We start from the raw sequence: 19,214 nt of genomic DNA, 5'->3' as shown, positions 1-19,214 counted from the left end.
ATCCAATTTTGGAGTGTAAAAAACAACTCTACGGAGAGAATGATCGAGAATACATTGTACATTATTACCATCATACTCAAGAAAATTAATTTAAGGGTGAACAACAACATTCTTGTGGCTCAGAGTCATCTGTTGAAACCTCTGAACAAAACTGGAACCCGAGATGTCGCTGCCAGTGTCCTTCGCCTAGTTGGTTGAGAGGTACATGTCCATGATTGGAAATCTATGGGTATCGTCTTTAAAAATTGGTTTACCAACATGGAAGTAGGTATACCACCAATACTGCAAATTACTCCATAATTTTAGTATTTTGACTTAACCTACATTTGTTCATAAAAATTATTTAAATTTAAAGATAATAATTTTGATATTTACCTCTATAATGCCCCAGAAACCAGTAAAGTTAGGTATACCAATGGACGCTTGATCCATCCCACGGTACATTTTTTCTAAAATTGTAGAGCCCCAGTCATAATCTAGTGTTTTGTCAAGATCTTCTAACGCTTCAAGCCAACCAATACGAGAAACAGTAGTTGAGTTTGTAAAGAACGTTTGACCCGGTACCATAAGATAAACACCCTTTCGAGTTTAGGATAGTCATCTACATTTTCTGAGTTTTTGTTTTGGTTAAGGAAAAACTTCAACGCTGAACATAATACCCCACCTCCTTTCAAATCTTTATGATCTTCACGTATATTTGCTTCCATAAACGAGGAAATAAGCGTCTACCATTTATTATTTGATATCCATTCGTTTTGGTTGTATGGTACAGGATCTGCCACTCCACTTGGGATCCCACAAATGAAATAAAAATCAAGGGGCGTAATTCCTATTACAAGAATAATATCAACTATGATTAATTCTTTTGATTATTTAATAATTATTTAAAAATAAAATTTAAGTTAAGTTAAACAAACTTACCAATTTCAAAATCCATAAAATGGAACGTGTGCATCGTCGGCCACCACCTTTTTATCAATACTTTCACAATTTTGTTGTTGTATTTTCTAGGCTTCACACCATAAAGTGCACGCCAAGGATATTTGTCAACCCTTTCTCAGACTGCAGGGGGTAGACCATCATAAATAGCCTTTAAGTCATAAAATCCACCTCTCATTATATAAAGACTCTGAGACAGCTCTTGATGCCCCGACACATGACCTTAGACTAATGATGGAGCAACAACGACACTCGGCGAAGCAAACTCTGCTTCCCGATTTTGAGTATAATATACATCTGGGGCAAGCCACGATACCGGTTCATTTCTTCGATCTTTTTTTTTTTTGCTTTATATGACCGCTTTTCTTATTAAGTTGCTCATATTGCATCAAGAAAATTTTGGTTTAGAAGAGTTTTGGAAGAAGGAATTATGGGTTTTGAAAATTATAGAAGAAGAAGAATTTTAGAAGAAGAGATAGTAGTGGTGTGAGTGAAAATGAATTCAGTTGAAGGAATTTATAGGTTTTGAAAACAATAGCCGTTGGGAATATGGACGTTGGATATTTGACCGTTGGCGTTTTGCTTCTCACGCCCGCGTTTGTGCATCACACGCCGGCGTTTGTGCATCACACGCCAGCGTTTGTGCATCAGACGCCGGGTCTAATATTTACACGCCGATTTTAACCTACGCACGCGGGCGGATGTTGTGTGCCCTGGCGCTTAATGATCAACCGCTCACTTCTTTTCCCATAGTGGAGAAACCTGTTTGGCCGTCCACCTAGCTCAACAAAACTTTTGGTTTGTACATTGCCATAGGAATTGCCGTAACCTGCACACAATGAAGTTTTCTTCTGCCCTAGATTTCTCACATACAATACGTCTCCGCAAAGTTGTCTTCTCACTACAATACCTTCCATGCCATTTAGCCAGTAAAGATCTATTAACAAGTCTTGAACTCATAATGCCCAATCCACCTTTCTTTTTTGGTTTGCGAATCTTCTTCCAAGACACCCAATTCATCTTCTTCTGCTCTTGTTCTTCCTCCCATAAGAACTTCCTCATAATTGTATTCAATCTCTTCTCCACTGAAGCAGTCAAACTTTCCAGTGAACTTCTTATCAGCACAATCCTACCAGCTTTGTTTAGGGTACTTTCTCTTCCATGGTGCTAGTTTCTTCTGCATCCTTTGAATAATTATCTCCCATATAACTACAGACCTCCTTCCAGTTCCAATTGTAATTCCTAAGTATGTGACTCGTAAAAACTCAATCTTACAACCTAGCTCCAAAGCTAATTCCCGAATCATGTCATCAGCCCATATACTAGTCATAGAACTTTTATGCAAATTAAGTTTTAAACCAATTAAAATTTAAAACATGCAGAAAATTACAAGCAGTCTACTTAACTCTTCTTTGGAAACATTTAGCAGAATGACTGTGTCATCTGCAAATTGTAAATGTGATATAACCGTGTCATTCTCCACGACCTGAAATCCACCTATTCTTCCTTGATCCACAACTTGATTTAGCAAAATAGATAGAACTTCTCCCATGAATATTATGAATTATGATTTTTGTTAAAGTGAGAGCAAAAATGATTTTAAGTAAGATCTGATTAAACACACTAAATACTCACCCCATTAATCGTGTAAAATTCATACACATTTTAAAGCTACTCCACCACCATCATTTCCTCCATCACTGATGAACAAAAAAGAACAATATATAATGATTTTTTCCTGTTTTTGAATGATGAAATCATAGCTATTTAGTTTAGTTAGCAAAAACATATTTTTAAAATCAAGCAAATAACAGTAAATGAGAAGAAGAGAGACTTCAACTATAAAATCTAAAAAAACATATATAAGCAACAAATCATGCAAATCATAACATCAAACAATGTTTCTTATCAAGAACAACATATTGGGAAGATTCAGATCATCAAGATCTAAGGTCGTGATAAGCAGGACCATACAGTTATTTGCATCATCGGACACTCTTTCCCGGTGAATCTTAATTTTCTTGAATTTTAATTGGATTTTTTCTTTATATATTACTGGTTGAAAAGGAGAGGGTACCCAAATATACCTCAAGATAAAACTTTTCCTACCTGTAAGTCCTTTCTCCGAAAATGATTGTCTATGGACTGAGTCGAGACAATGCAACTAATAGGTTCACACTTTGTGTGATCGTCTATGGATACGAGATCGAGACAATACAACAACGAAGTATGTTTACTTGATAAGAAGGTTCGGACTTAACCAAACACAATAGGATTTCTTATCAAGTAAATAGGAATTAACATTCGTGTAATTTACTTTAATTATAATAAAATAATTATAACGCGAAAATATAAAGTAAATGACACAACAAGATTTTGTTAACGAGTAAACCGCTAATGCAGAAAAACCCCGGGACCTCATTCAGAATTGAATACTCTCAGGATTAAGCCGCTACACAAAATTAAACCTAACTTCGTATAGTTGAGACCAACTAACTAAACCTATAGTTCACCTAGTTCCGTCTGTATTCCCACGCCTCCAAATTATGAATAAGTCACGTACTTGGAACAATTCCTTTAGTTCGTATTCCAAACAGTAAATGAACAACAAATCTGTTTGGTATCAACTCTATTCAACCAAGTGATATGAGTCGGACAAAGGCTCTTCTGTTTATCTTAACATAAACTCCTTTGTCAGGTTCATAGATCTATCTTATGTTCAATCACCAAAGGTAATTGTTAAGATTTTGCAATCAATACTTTTAATCACAAAGAATTGTATTGATGCCGATCTACGCAACTAATCAATCCAATCTACCACAAGGATAAACCGATTATAGTTGGATCCTCTTATACCGAAACAAGTATTGTGCACACCAAAGATTATGAAGCCCAAATCAGAAATCTTCAATATCTTCTTTGTCTTCAAATCTTCTTAGATCTTCAATAAACACCTGCACACAACAACTTGAATCTCTTGTGATCAATCACGCATAGAACAGAGTCTGTTAACAATCGATTATCACAAGATCATCTTTAGCACTAACAACAGTCTAAAGATTCCTGTCGAAACTTCGATCTAGTTTGAGTGAATCTTATATCAGAAGAGAAGATTCTCAAGCATAAACAAACTAGGTGCAATCAAAGTTCAACCACCGTTAGTCAATCAAATCAATCGAAAACACGAGATAAACCGCAATTATCTAGTTTCCCACCAACGGTACTCGTAGAGATTCTCAATCCCAAAGAAGACTTTAAACTGAGCGTCCGTAAGAGATTTCGCCTAATTAGGTTACTCTCCTCTCCCAATAGGCGGCTACACCAGTAAAACACAACCGAGGAAGTTTGTTGTCACGAAGGATTAGTTTGCTAGAAATGCAAACTTCAAGTATTTATAGAAAATGAAGTTTTGACACCAAGGAATTTCCAAAACCGAAAATATTCTCAAAGATATTCAATATATTCCAAATTCGGCTTTCATAATTCCTGGAAATGCTCTGTCCAAAATAATGAACGAAAATCTCTTTGGAAATTGTCAACTAGTAAATGCACATTACTAATTCTCATTTTCCTAAAATAAAATGAACAACCTTAATTAAAAGATTCTTAACTTATTTATATATCGATCCTGGGATTTTCTTCCTGTAGCTATTAAGGAATAACTTTGAACAATAAAAGATAAACATTATTGTGCGTGTTCAAAGTATGCCGACATCCTTACTTTGTAAGTCCTCTTTCATACTTACAACCCTGAAACCGATTTGCCACACTTCCAAACAAGTTTAGAATTGGTTCATCTGACTTTCAAGAACTATGCGATTGATTAAGAAACACTCAATCACAAATCATTGGTTTAACGGTTCTACCAAAAAAAGTTTCGGTTCTACCTCCATGTGAGTATTGTCCATAGTCACACTAGCTTTCCAAAATTCGGTTGACTAGGTACTAGGATCGGTTCCCCACATATATATGGTATCTAACTCATATGTATTGCACATGTCCATAGGATCGGTTCCCCTTTCTGCTACAAACTTGCTGCACCTCATACAAGGATCGATTCCCCTTTGTGATGTGTTGCACCTCTTCATAGGATCGGTTCCCCTTTACCCAGATTTGGTTCAACAAAACACAAACTCGATCATACCATCTCACGTGATTACTTAAGATCGGTTTTACTAATAAAAGTCATACCAATACATAAGTCAGGCCTTTGTGAATAGTTTTACCAAGAACACAAACAAGTCGTGAGCGGTTATACTAAATCACACATATTGGATGTTTACAAGATATGCAATGAATAACAATCCCAATAACGCCTGGCGATTTCCTTTTCGATTCATAAACAAGTTTATGAACTTACTTCCTTAAAACACATGTAAAACATTGTTTCCTAAGATGAAATCCTCACCTCATACCCATAAATAATCACAACAGCATTTAAACGGTTATGTCGATGTCTGATCTACAAAGTTTAATCGTTAAGCAATAAACTTCATATTGTATTCCTTAATGCTATGTCTATCTAGAGTGATCATGCTTCGCAGTTTCGTTTTCAATATGCACGAATTGAAAGATACATTAGGGAATGAAACGGTTCAAGTCAAATATCACTAACCTCAAGTGAAAGGATGATGTTGTCATTGTATATTCTTACTTCTTCAAGTCTTCGCAATACTTGTAATGTCTCATATCCTAATACTTTCAAGCCAACCTATACGAAGTTGACTCTAGTACATAATCAAACGACTCTTAAAATGAGTTTTGATTCACTAAAATATCACAACCAAACTTGACATACCAACGCTTGGTGGGTTCAACCGAGCTATGCTCTAACAATGGTTATAGATTTTGATTGAATTTTCTACATAATGATACAGAAACGAAAATAAGTACTTAATCATCGAAAAACATCTGAAAAAAAAAGAATTTTATAAAATATGAGACATGATCAAAGGAAACCTCTGTCGTGTATGCTCGTTAAGGTATTCATGGTGGTGGTGAAAGATGAGGGTACCCAAATACACCACAATCTTTCAAATATTAACCTATAGGTCCGATGCCAAGCGTGATCGTCTATGGACAAAGTCGAGATAATACGACAACTTGATATTCACTTGATAATAGTTACAGTTTGAAACCGATTTACTATATGATCAATATCAAGTGAATAGGATTAATGTACCAATGTATTTGCTTTAATTATAATAAAACAATTATAATGCAGAATAGTAAAATAAATGGCACAGCAAGATTTTGTTAATGAGGAAACCGCAAACGCAGAAAACCCCGGGACCTAGTCCATTTTTGAATACTCTCAGAATTAAGCCGCTATACAAAATCTAATAACAACTTTGTATAGTTGAGACCAAGCAGACTACCCCTAGCTACTTAGTTCCCTCAGTATCCATGCGTCTTCGACTTCTAAAGTCACGCACGTGAATAGAAAGTCCTTTGGATCATATTCCAAACAACAAAGGAAAAATATTTTTGATAACCACTATAATCAATCTTGCTAGAAGATATCTGAGTTGTTGACAAAGGCTCTTATGTTTAATCTAATAAACTCCTTTGTCTGGTTAGATCAATCTAAATATTGACTACCGAAATAATCAGTTTCTAGATTCGCAATCAATCAATATAGATCTCAAAGAGAAACTATAAAATGATGTCGATCTCACGCAACTAATTAATCAAGTCTATCAAAGATAGACCTATTCTAGTTGGATACCAGCCGATCAAGGTTTGTGCACTAAATCCACAAGATATGAAAACTAATAAGAATTCTTCTTCGTCTTCAAATCTTCTATTGCCTTCAAATACCTGCACAACAATACTTGAATCCTCTTATGATCAATCACGCACAGAACGCAGTCTGTTAACGATGGATTATCACAAGATGTCCTTAGATCCTGTGGATGATGGATTTTCGACAAAGGCTAAATTCGTAAACTCATAATTATACGAAACTCTGATTCAGCAATCGGACGTGAGTATCGAGACACGAGTCTCTCATCGAATTCTCAACGGAGAATACTTTCTCTCAGAGTAAATGTAGATATGTAGTCTCACGACTGGACAACGACATATCTCATGAATAATGAATACTTTCAGTGATTATTTCTATATAGCATCACGAGATGGACAGCTCCTAGACAGCTTGCTCTGCTAGTATAGAGCGATAACATCTTCAGGAACAAACAACGAGTTTACCCTGACTATATAAACGATATGACTTACCGACAAGCTCATATCGGGATAATTAATGCTCCTAGACAGCTTGCTCTGCTAGTATAGAGCCACAAAGTTAATTATTCCTAATTAAGATTGATTCTGCCGTGACATTCACTACTGAATTCCCAGAATAATCTATTATTGCTCCTATTCCATGGTCGAATCCACGACTGGTCCCATGGAATGGCAATAACAATTGCTTCTATTCCATGGTCGAATCCACGACTAGTCCCCTGGAATGGCAATAACAATTTTTCTGATTCTATGATCGAACCCACGACTTGATCTCATAGAATAGCAATAACTATATTATCTCATTACTCCGATTTCATGATCGAATCCACAACTGGTCTCATAAATGGTAATAGATAAATCTTAATTACTCCGGTTCTATGGTCGAATCTACGATCCCATGGAATGGTAATGCTCACTTTATTATTATGAATTCATATTCGAATCCTCAGCTGATCCTATGAATTAATAATAAACATTTTATTACTCAGTTTTGTGAATTATTCTCCACTGGATTCCACAATTAGTAATAAATAATCAACAACCGGGTGTCTGAGATACCTCTAAGTAAGCCCCGATTCAAATGGTGAAGGTGTATCCAACGACGATACACTAACAGTCACCGCACGAACGAGTATTTCAAAAATACAACGAAACGATGAACCTATGCAAAATAGAGAAGAAAATAATAAATAATTAAAAATATTGACCAGGGTGCTGGGAGCATGGACACACGACCAACCGACCGTGTCGTGGTCATTCCCACGCCAGTTTTATATTTTTAATGCATTTTTATTATTTTTCATGATTTGATGAAAATTCTCTCATTTTATCAAATTTCCTTCATCTCGAGGAAACTCCTCGGTTTCATAGTACTTCCATAAATCCATAAAAAATAATATAAAATTAAGGAAAGGAGTGTGGGGCGTGACCATTGGCCAACCGGCCATGCCTTGGTCCCGACCGGCCCCACACCCCACGGTTCCTCATTATTTTTTTATTATTATTTCTCTAATTTCATGAAAAAACTCCTTGATTTCATGGTATTTTTGCACAAATAATCAAATAATAATAAAATAAATTATGAAAACTTGTGGGACCGGGCCTTGACCGGCCGGCCATGACTTAGCCGGTCCAACACGCCCCTTTGTTTTATTATTTTATTATTATTAGTTTTCCTTGAATTCATCAAATTCCTTGATTTCATGGTATTTCTCTCAAATTAGGAAAAATTCCCTCAAATCATCAAAATACTTAAAAATATTAAAAAAAATAGGAAAACTCGTGGGACCGGGCCCTAGCCGGCCGGCCATGCCTTCCACGGTCCCACACGCCCTTGTTTTTATTATTTTAATATTTTTTGCTTCCTTGAACTCATGAAAACTCCTCCAATTCATGGAAACTCCCTAAATTCATTAAACTTCTCAAAATTCATGAATTTTTCATAAAATCATCAAATATATTATAAAATTAAGGAAAAGGCACCACGGGACCGTGGTCACGACTGACCGACCATGCCTTGACCACGACGGTCCCACGCCTCCTTATTCCTTATTTTATAATTATGTTTCATCATCTCATGGTGTTTTCCTCAGTTTCGTCGAAACCCTAATTTTGACATATTTTCTCGAATGGATGCTCAATTGCACGCCAGAAAATATTAAAATTCTCAGGACTGAGACACAGACGCCTTGGGGACACGAGCACGCTGTCTTGACCGACCAAGATTGGCTCTTTGGCTCACGGAAGCCGGTCCCATCAATTTTCACAAGTTTTGACCTAATTTGCACAATTGCTCGTATTAGGTCCAAAACTCTCCCAGACACTTTGGATTTTCATGAAGTGATCGTCAGGCGGTCACGGGACAACCCAGGGCCGATTTCATGACTCCATGGTTGGTCCCTCGCCTCGTCATAATTAATTAGGTTTTCTCACCTAAGGCTCAGACGAGCATTTTTGAATAAATGATTAAGCCAACATTTAATCATTCTTCCACCAACAAATCGTCAACTCTTCAGGAGTTCTTCGTATTTGCTCACGTGAGCATATGGACACTACATGGTTGACCGATGGTCCCATGGTTGAAATTCTGACGAACCATGAATTGATCATCAATTGATCAAATTAGGGTTTCTGAATCCAAGGATCATCATTCCAGATTCTAACCTTAATAATTTTACGACGATCTCATGGTCATTAATTTTATTAATTATGCTCGGTTCAACGACCAGTATTCTAATTAATATTTTTGGTACGCTGCCAATAATCCATCAGATGAACAACACATGCTCAGATGATCAAATATTCAACAATTCATCACATGAGCAACACTTGCTCAGATGAGGAATATTCGCTCAATATTGGTTCAACAATCAATATTCAACGATCCATCGAATGAGCAATACTTGCTCACTCCATCGTAAGAACTATACCTCTGTCTCATGACATGTTTAATTCATGAGTTTCAGAACATCATGTTCAACTCAACGATTACATGGACTCATCGTCCATCAAACCATGAAGTCATCAATTGACTAACAAACCACAAGACGTCAATCGTGTCACTTGGGGGGATATCACTTAGGGTTTTGGTCTGGCGGTATACGGCACGTGTGTTCAAACACGCGATGGAATGTGAGCAAGTCGTGCAATCAGTTGAAGGAATTCACGAGGTAGTGGGTGGAAAATTGACCAAGTCTCCACACGTTGAGCAACTGGTTTCAAACACGATCTCCCTTCCCCACTCCTTGATTCCATCAACTGTCACACTTCATGGGATCATGGTGTCTACAATTCCAGCAATATAAATAAGTCTCTGAATCATGATTGAAGGATAAGCATCATCAGTATCATCAATCTTACGTCTCATCGACAACACGAGATCATCAACTCATCAATTGAGCAACTACCCTAAATTGAGCAATTTCAATCACTCAGAGCTTATCGTATTCAGAATTCACACACCCACAATCTTTGATTACCATTGATTCCACACATTTCTCAGCTTCCCTCCTACAGATCAAACCATCCTCTCTTGTGACCGAATTTACTCTGGAATGGTCATTGTCTTGATTTATGCCGGAGTACTACAGATTGATCTCTCGAATCTAAAGCACCCCCTTTGCAGCGATGCATCTGTGTGAGGTTTAACATTTGGCTCGGTTCGAGGAGTCTCCTCCGTACGGTCGTCTCCTCAATTCCTTAAAAACCAGAAAATCATTTTTCCCCATCTACAGATTGGCGACCACAGTGGGAGATTAATCTCTCGGTTGTAATCTAACAATTTCACAAGATGGTTGATCTCAGGTCAGGTTCAGTTACGAATCCTAACACAAACCGTGCTAGCACTAGCAACAACAACAATCAGAATACCCCGGAGACAATTCCGACCTCCAACACTGATGGTGGTGACACTACTCCTCCTCACGTCGAAGGCCATCCACTGTCCGGACGATACCATGAAGAAGTCAGAGGAGATCCACCGTCTACCATTGCTGATCTTATCAAAGCGCAGGAGACTCTTGCAAAGAACCAGACTGACATGGCTGCTACACAGAAGGAGCTGTGTAATTATCTCAAAACTCTTACTGACAAGATGTCATATAAGACTCAAGAGAAGGGAGAGGAGAAGGAGAAATCATCAGACGACGGTCCTGAAGTAATTCCAATCCATACAGTAGAAGACGACGAAGTCCACAAAACTGCTGCAGACAACTCATCAGCGAAGGGATCATCGAATTTCATCACTCGCGAGGATCTGGAGCACCTTTTGGAGAACCGTGGGAAAAGATAAAACATCGCATGTCCATCGTCATCAACCTCTTTATCCTGCCTCTACGCAGAGGACTCCACTCCCCAAAGGTTACGTTTCTCCAACCTTCACCTTATATGATGGAACTGGCAATGCTAGGGAACATGTCTCTCGTTTTCTCGAATCCCTGGGAGAACATGAACACAATCATGTCGTCCGTCTCAAGGAATTCTCAAAATCTCTGAAAGGCAGAGCATACAACTGCTATAACAACATCGCACCAGGGACTATCAACAATTGGGGAGAAATGGTTAACGCATTCTACATGAAATACTTCTTCGTGTCAGAACAAGTCACCCTCTCCGACCTTGGAAGGATGTTTCAGAGGGTCAGTGATAATCCCAATGATTATGTGAAAATATTCAGAGTCCAAGCCCTGGATTGTCATGAGCCAAACGTCACGGAGCAACAACTGGTGGACTTTTGCATCAATGGCATGCTCCCGGTCTACAGGGCCTTGCTAGAAAACCTTCGATTCCAGACTTTCTCAGAGCTTCACGAAGCCGCGAAGAGGTCGGCAACCACTGCACCCGCTCTTTTGGAAAGAGCAAAGTCTACAAAGACTGAAGATTCAAAAGACACTCGAGGAAGCAGGCGTTTGATCAACAAGCAGTATAACCTGCAATCTTCAACAAATGTTGTCGCGGAAGGGAGTAAGCGAAAAGCAGAACCACAACACAAGCATACTTCCTCCACCCCTTCAAAGACACACAAGAAGGAGAATTCGAAAATCCCTCCTCAGCATACGGAAGATCCAGAAGCACCTGATTTTCCCTGTTCAATGGAAGAAGTTAATGAACTACTCGATGCCTGGATTCAAGACGGCGCAATCAAATTGCCTTATGTTAAGAAGGAACCAACTGAAGAGGTCAGGGAAAATCCTCAGTATTGTCGCTTCCATTGATACGTCAGCCATCCCACAAGTGATTGCAAAATTTTGAAGCGCATATTCAAAGAAAAGGTCGAATCAGGAGAGCTCAACCTGGGGACTGAGGGGGTGCACAAAAAACCCCTCCCAGTCAGAACTTTTATCATCTTTGAACCTCCTGTCAAGGAAACGGTCCAATCTCTGATCGAACATGTCTGTGAGCTGTTGTATCTTTCGAAAGCTCAAAGGAAGACATGTTTGCTGCACTGAACCATATCGTGTCCGAAAGACGTCCGCTGATCCAAGAGACCACCACCGGACCTTCAACCACCGACAAAGAAATGTATGACTGGGGACTGCTCACCACAGTGCACATTAAAGGAAATGAGTTCAAGAGGGCGTTCGTCGATGTTGGTACCGTTGTCAACATCATCCCTTTGAAAACTCTCAGAGCTGCTGGTATTACTCGACGGGAAGCCACCCACGCTCCCATAGCAATCAGGGACCACGAAGGAATCTCCAGAGACGCATACGACTTCATCACTCTCAAAATTACGGAAAGATTGATCTGCACTGAGGCCAAGTTTTTCATAATATGGGAAGACCCTGGATACGACATGGTCCTTGGGAGAACTTGGATTCATGCTGGAAGGACAATGATGCCTTCAACACATCCTGTCATCGACAAGGATTCCGAGTCGGAAGACGAAGCAGAGGACGCACCACCGTTTGAGCATCTGGAAAAAGTAAAAACTCTGATGGGACTTACGCAGGAACTTGTAGATAATCCACACACCTTTGTCAGAAGGTTTCGAGCTCATGAAAGTCTTATTCCTCCTCTTGCTCCAATATTACCAATGTTCAAATATGCTACTATGGTCCAGGGACTTCTCCCCATGAAGAATTTGGCAGTCATCAAAATCTACGAGTGGGTAACTTCACCTCAGCAATATTACACTCAATGGTTGGGTTCAGAATTTCTTCAAATCGGTCACTCCATCGAGAGGTTTATTGTTGAAGACTTGGCTAAGCATGATTAACACTATGCTGGATACTCTCTTCCGCGCAAGTGTCCATATGAGCCACAATTGAGGAATTTCATCAAACAGGAAATTCCGAATCAGCGGAAGATATTCAAGGCACGATTGACCAAGCCTAACAAGTTTCATGAAGGGGACACGGTTCACAAAGCAGTTCAGCGCGGTCTTCATTCTACAAGGAACTCCAATTGGGAAGGACCATTCATGCTTGCTGAGTCAGTGGCCGGAGGATACTAAAAATTGACCAACACAGATGGCAGAACCCTACCAGTAATTCACGAAAATTGGCTCAAGGCGTTTATCTGAAATTATTGGATATTTAAGGTATTGGGCGTTTGAAGCACTCATGATGTTGGGATTTAACATTTAGGATTTTCTTTCATTTGTATTTCAATTCCTTCAAAACATTTGCAATACTTGCAATCAGTATTTGAATTCAGCAACTTATCAAAATTCAGTTCATATTTCGTAAAAGAAAATCTCTATCAAATCTACAAGAAAATCCTCAACCATCAGTCAATCCAAAATCATCTAAATATCAAAACCCAAGTATAAACCTCACATCTCTCAGAAGTTCAGAAGTTCAAGAGATCAGCAAGAAAAGGCTTTTGCTCATCAGCATCCTTCAAGATTTGCAAAGCCGCCCTCTCCTTGTTCAACTCCTCGGTCAGCTTGGAAATCTTGTACTCCTTCTCCTTCACAGCATCGTTTGGAAAGGGTATGTTCTTCTCAAATGAATCCTTGATAACTTTTATTTGCTTACGAAGCCATTTCACGTTGAGGCCAAGTCTTTCTGAATTCTCCAAGTTAAACTCCCAATCAAAGAGTATATCTGGAGTCACGGTATTCCTGGGTCTCGTATGCATATCACTCACGACACGCAAGATAACGCCTACTTGCATGGTTAAAGCATAAGCACGCCCAGGGTTCCTGTCAACGATCATATGGCCGAACTTCTTCCATATCGTCTCATACAAGCGCGCATATCCAATGGGAACGCTGAATCCACCGACCAGTTCGTGATACGGGAGTGAAGTGTTAAAGGGAGGATCGAAAGCATACCCTGTCGTTGGATATTCATACACTATTATACGGTTCTCAGTCACTGGAGCGGCTTCCACGACCAAAGCAACAGTTCCTTCGATATTCTCCGCTACTATCTCGGTTTCTTCTATCACTGAGGCAACAACCATCTGGTCTTCCATAACATCAGCAGCGACCATCTCATGGACTCGAAGTGCAGGGATGGTTGTCTCTTCATCAATAACTTCGGAAGGATTAGAGTGGTCATCATGGGCTCCAGTATCCTCAACTTCGGTATTTAGCACCTAATACGAAGATTACATGAGGTTAGAATCACGAAGCCAAAGGAGACTATGAAACACAGTATACCATCAAGGCAACATCATCAAGGTTCATCATACTACATTCAAGGCACGAGCAAATAACATGAAAGTCATGAAAACACATTTTACGATGAGTCCGTCTGAAGAAACTGAAGTCTGCCCTGTACTAAGAGACGAACTGGTAGCAATCTACAAGAAATCTGAGGATGGTTCATATGCTATTCTCTTCGTATGGATGTCCTCTATGACATGTCAAAAATTCATGACAATCCGATGAACGAGCGAGTAGATGTGGCCAAAATATCAAGTGACGCGCAATCTGAAAAAGTTCTGGAAGTCTCCTGGAAGTTTACTATTTCGCCTTTTTCAGGATCTGAACGTACTCAAAACTTAAAAATCTTCTATGTTAAATCTTGGAAATTTTCCGGGCTTGAATTTACACATGCAGATCATCAGAATCCGACTCCAGACGAGGATTCTACAGCGTTTTTACTAAAAAGCTGGGTTTTCTGAATTTTCTGACGACGAAATTCGACTAAGTTTTCATATATTCACATGGGTTCTCATTCATTCATTCACAAGTCAACACTTTTATACTTCTATGAAGAATATGCAGGATATATACTTACTTGAGGAGTCACCGAAGTGTCCAAGGGGTTGGAATTGTCCACATCAACGACAAGAGGAACATCACTTCCATCTGGTTCCGAATCTTGGGAATTACCTCCGTTCCCCTTCCCAGAGGATGATTGAGTTCCAGAATTCTCCATCTACATGACGACATCCTCCTGTACACGTTCTTTACAATCAATATTTTCATCCATGAAGCACCACATTTGAACATGTGAAGAAATACTTACAGTTTCCTCGTCACTCAAATCAGCAATTGCTTGTTCAGTAGCAGAAAATTGAAGACCTTCAAGACTCGATGGAGTAAAATTCTGCAACAAAATTATCAACATTGGCTTCATGATTCTAATGTTAATAGCAATGAAAGTCACGATGAGAAATATTGGGAACTCACCAAAGCACCAACTGGGGACTTTACGGTATTGGGTAACAGCTTATAACCTTTATGCCTGCCTTCTCCGCCATGAATAACCGCCTCAGTCTCTGAGAAATCTACACCGATTCGAGGTCGTATATTACGACCGTCCTGTGGTAAAATCCAGTAATATAATCAGAATATAGTTCTTATAATTTCGTGAAGATTATATGAAGAAACATACCTGAGAGCATCCTGGAGACGACTTTCGTTTATCACCAGAAAGATACTTCAATCTTGGTCGACTGGAAATCATCTCAGCCGAAGGAAGATCCTTGAATGGAGGTCTGGGAAATCTTACAAAGCCACGCAAATGCCCAAGTTGCTGATCCCAGAATTCTACATAACCTAGGGTTACATAGGCGAATCTATCAGAACCAGGAAACCAGTAGCTACTCCCATCCACGTGAGTATGATCCAAATGAGTCCTGAGTTGCTCAACTTATGGCTTCCTTCTCCGTATGGTTGGAACACACTGATCCATACCCATTTTTCGAGCTGCTCTATCAATGTTATACTCCTCCACTGAAAGATCTCCAAACGTGGCTGATAGAAAATGACTAGGGGTGCAACTCAACATGAAATATCTTTCGCCATCACTCAGATGCGCACCAGACGTCAAACTCGTGCTTTCTCCAGTATTGAAAGTCATCGGCTGAGAAACATAATCAGGGACTGACACCCACGGGCGAAAATTGAACTCAGATTCTTCATCTAACACATCAATAAAGCGTATTTTAGAACGAGGTTGCTTTGTGGACCAACGCATGATCCTAGCATTATCTTTCTCAGGGAAAGTATGGCGCGCATCAGTATTCGGTCCTTGCAGAACATTACGTGGAGTAGGTGCATAATTCTTAAAATGCTCCCACATCAAAGCTTGAAGAAACATCGTGTTGGCATAATACTCAATCTTCATAGAGCCGTTCGACACACTGGAGTCTATAATCAAGGAGTCCAGGTTGTAATACAAGGAGTCAAAGAATAAACTACCTATCGGAAGTTGCTCACCTTGAGCCATCTTATCAGCAAAGGGAATCACAAAAGGCTTCAAAAAGTTTCCACTGTCTTCAAAAACGTCTCTGGACAACCATAAACATAAGAAAAGCAGCAATGGGTAACATACCGTCGATGGGTTTCTCAGAAACCTCGTCTTTGGGCCACCAGTGTGTCAACCAGGAAGCATAGCATCCTTTACTACCAGCCTTATTCGCTTTCTCCATTGCAGCTGTCAAAACATGAGAAACGACGGTCTCCTCATCTGAAAGATCCCCAGGAAGATTGCCCGTGATTGGGAGATGTATCAGAGCCGCTACGTCTTCCAAGGTAATGGTAAACTCTCCCCATCTACATATGAAAGTGTGAGTGGGAATGCACCAGCGAGCAAACAGAGCCACAATACCACTTGCGTCATGATAAATGAACAACTCTCCAGAAGATTGAATAGCTCTCGTCACCTGCGCCTGGTCGAGCATAGTCCTCACATGAGGAAAACCCAACATATGCCTCGCCCAGCCGGAAAATTTCTCCAAAGGTCGTCGAGAAAGCTTAAACTCTATGATTGATGAGGTGAAGATCCCTCGTTCAAGACAAAATCGAATCACTGTCTTAGGAGTCACCAATTTCTTCTGAGTAACAGTTCTGGGATTTATCAAAAGACGATACACTGGGGATTTCAGATGTTGCTCAGCTCCTGGAATATCTTTTTCAAAGAATGCATCATCTATGTTCGGGACATTCTTAATCCCAGGGATTTCGTCTTCGTCTCCCCCAACGAAAGTTTCATCCATACATGTCTCATCTCTGGAGATACCATCATCAACGCACATCTCTTCCCTCGAGGCGTCGTCATCTTGGGAATTGGTCATCTTTGCTGAGTAGCTGAAAAGGTTCACACTACATTCTACTTCAGTATGCCGTCCAGATATAAATCAAGGAAATACAAGCAAAAATGGTAACTCTTAACTCTTACCTTTTATACTTCCACTAACAATAGTGATAGTAATGTTAGAGTTAACACCTCAAAATCGTTCGTCTCTTCGAAAACTGCAAAAACGAACGAAGCTTTATTTAATTTCCAAAACTGATTTTTCATGAAATCACAGACACAATTTTCATAATGTGAACATTCACACAACTGACCTATGAAGTTTATAACAATAAAATATTTCATCATAAATATATTGTTTATCTTCGAAGGTTCCTCAAAACTCACGCTTTGATTTTTCGAAAGAAAACAGCAATTAATGCAACTTGCATACATAAACTCTCAAGGATTTTATTTAATGAAAACAAACTCATGAAAATAAAATATATCATCATATTTTGCACAATATATGTCACGGCTTCACATATATATATATATATATATATATATATAACTATTTTTCCTTCGTATCGTCATTATTTGTCTTTAAAACGAAGGTTTATTTCAAAAAAATATTGTGAAAGCTCACATGTCATACATATGATAAAGTTTTGTATTTACATGAAAGCTCATAAGCAAAATTTTATCACTGGACACAAGTTCATCATATATATTTTCCTTCGTGTTATCGTTATTTGTCTTTAAAACGAAAGATTATTCTGATTTCATGAAAATTCACTTCTTTTATGATAGAACCTTGGTACACATGAAAGCTCATAAACTAAGTTTTATCACTGAACCTAGGTTCATATACTAAAAAAAATCTCTCATAAATCAGGGATTATAGTTAGTTTGCAAAACTAACCGTGACATTCACTACTGAATTCCCAGAATAATCTATTATTGCTCCTATTCCATGGTCGAATCCACGACTGGTCCCATGGAATGGCAATAACAATTGTCTTATTCCATGGTCGAATCCCGACTGGTCCCCTGGAATGCAATAAAATTTTCTGATTCTATGATCGAATCCACGACTTGATCTCATAGAATAGCAATAACTATTATCTCATTACTCCGATTTCATGATCGAATCCACAACTGGTCTCATAAATGGTAATAGATAAATCTTAATTACTCCGATTCTATGGTCGAATCTACGATCCCATGGAATGGTAATGCTCACTTTATTATTCTGAATTCGTAGTCGAATCCTCAGTTGATCCTATGAATTAATAATAAACATTTTATTACTCAGTTTTGTGAATTATTCTCCACTGGATTCCACAATTAGTAATAAATAATCAACAACCGGGCGTCTGAGCTACCTCTAAGTAAGCCCTGATTCAAATGGTGAAGGTGTATCCAACGACGATACACTAACAGTCACCGCACGAACGAGTATTTCAAAAATACAACGAAACGATGAACCTATGCAAAATAGAGAAGAAAAGAATAAATAATTAAAAATATTGACCAGGGTGCTGGGAGCACGGACACACGACCAACCGACCGTGTCGTGGTCAATCCCACGCCAGTTTTATATTTTTAATGCATTTTTATTATTTTTCATGATTTGATGAAAATTCTCTCATTTTATCAAATTTCCTTCGTCTCGAGGAAACTCCTCGGTTTCATGGTACTTCCATAAATCCATAAAAAATAATATAAAATTAAGGAAAGGAGTGTGGGGAGTGACCACTGGCCAACCGGCCATGCCTTGGTCCCGACCGGCCCCACACCCCACGGTTCCTCATTATTTTTTTATTATTATTATTATTTCTCTAATTTCATGAAAAAACTCCTTGATTTCATGGTATTTTTGCACAAATAATCAAATAATAATAAAATAAAATAAATTATGAAAACTTGTGGGACCGGCCCTTGGCCGGCCGGCCATGCCCTAGTCGGTTCCACACGCCACTTTGTTTTATTATTTTATTATTATTAGTTTTCCTTGAATTCATCAAATTCCTTGATTTCATGGTATTTCTCTCAAATTTGGAAAAATTCCCTCAAATCATCAAAATACTTAAAAATATTAAAAAAATAGGG

This window comes from Papaver somniferum, chromosome 7 (genome assembly GCF_003573695.1).
Source record: "Papaver somniferum cultivar HN1 chromosome 7, ASM357369v1, whole genome shotgun sequence".
Lineage (NCBI taxonomy): Eukaryota > Viridiplantae > Streptophyta > Magnoliopsida > Ranunculales > Papaveraceae > Papaver > Papaver somniferum.
This window is presented reverse-complemented; position numbering follows the sequence as displayed.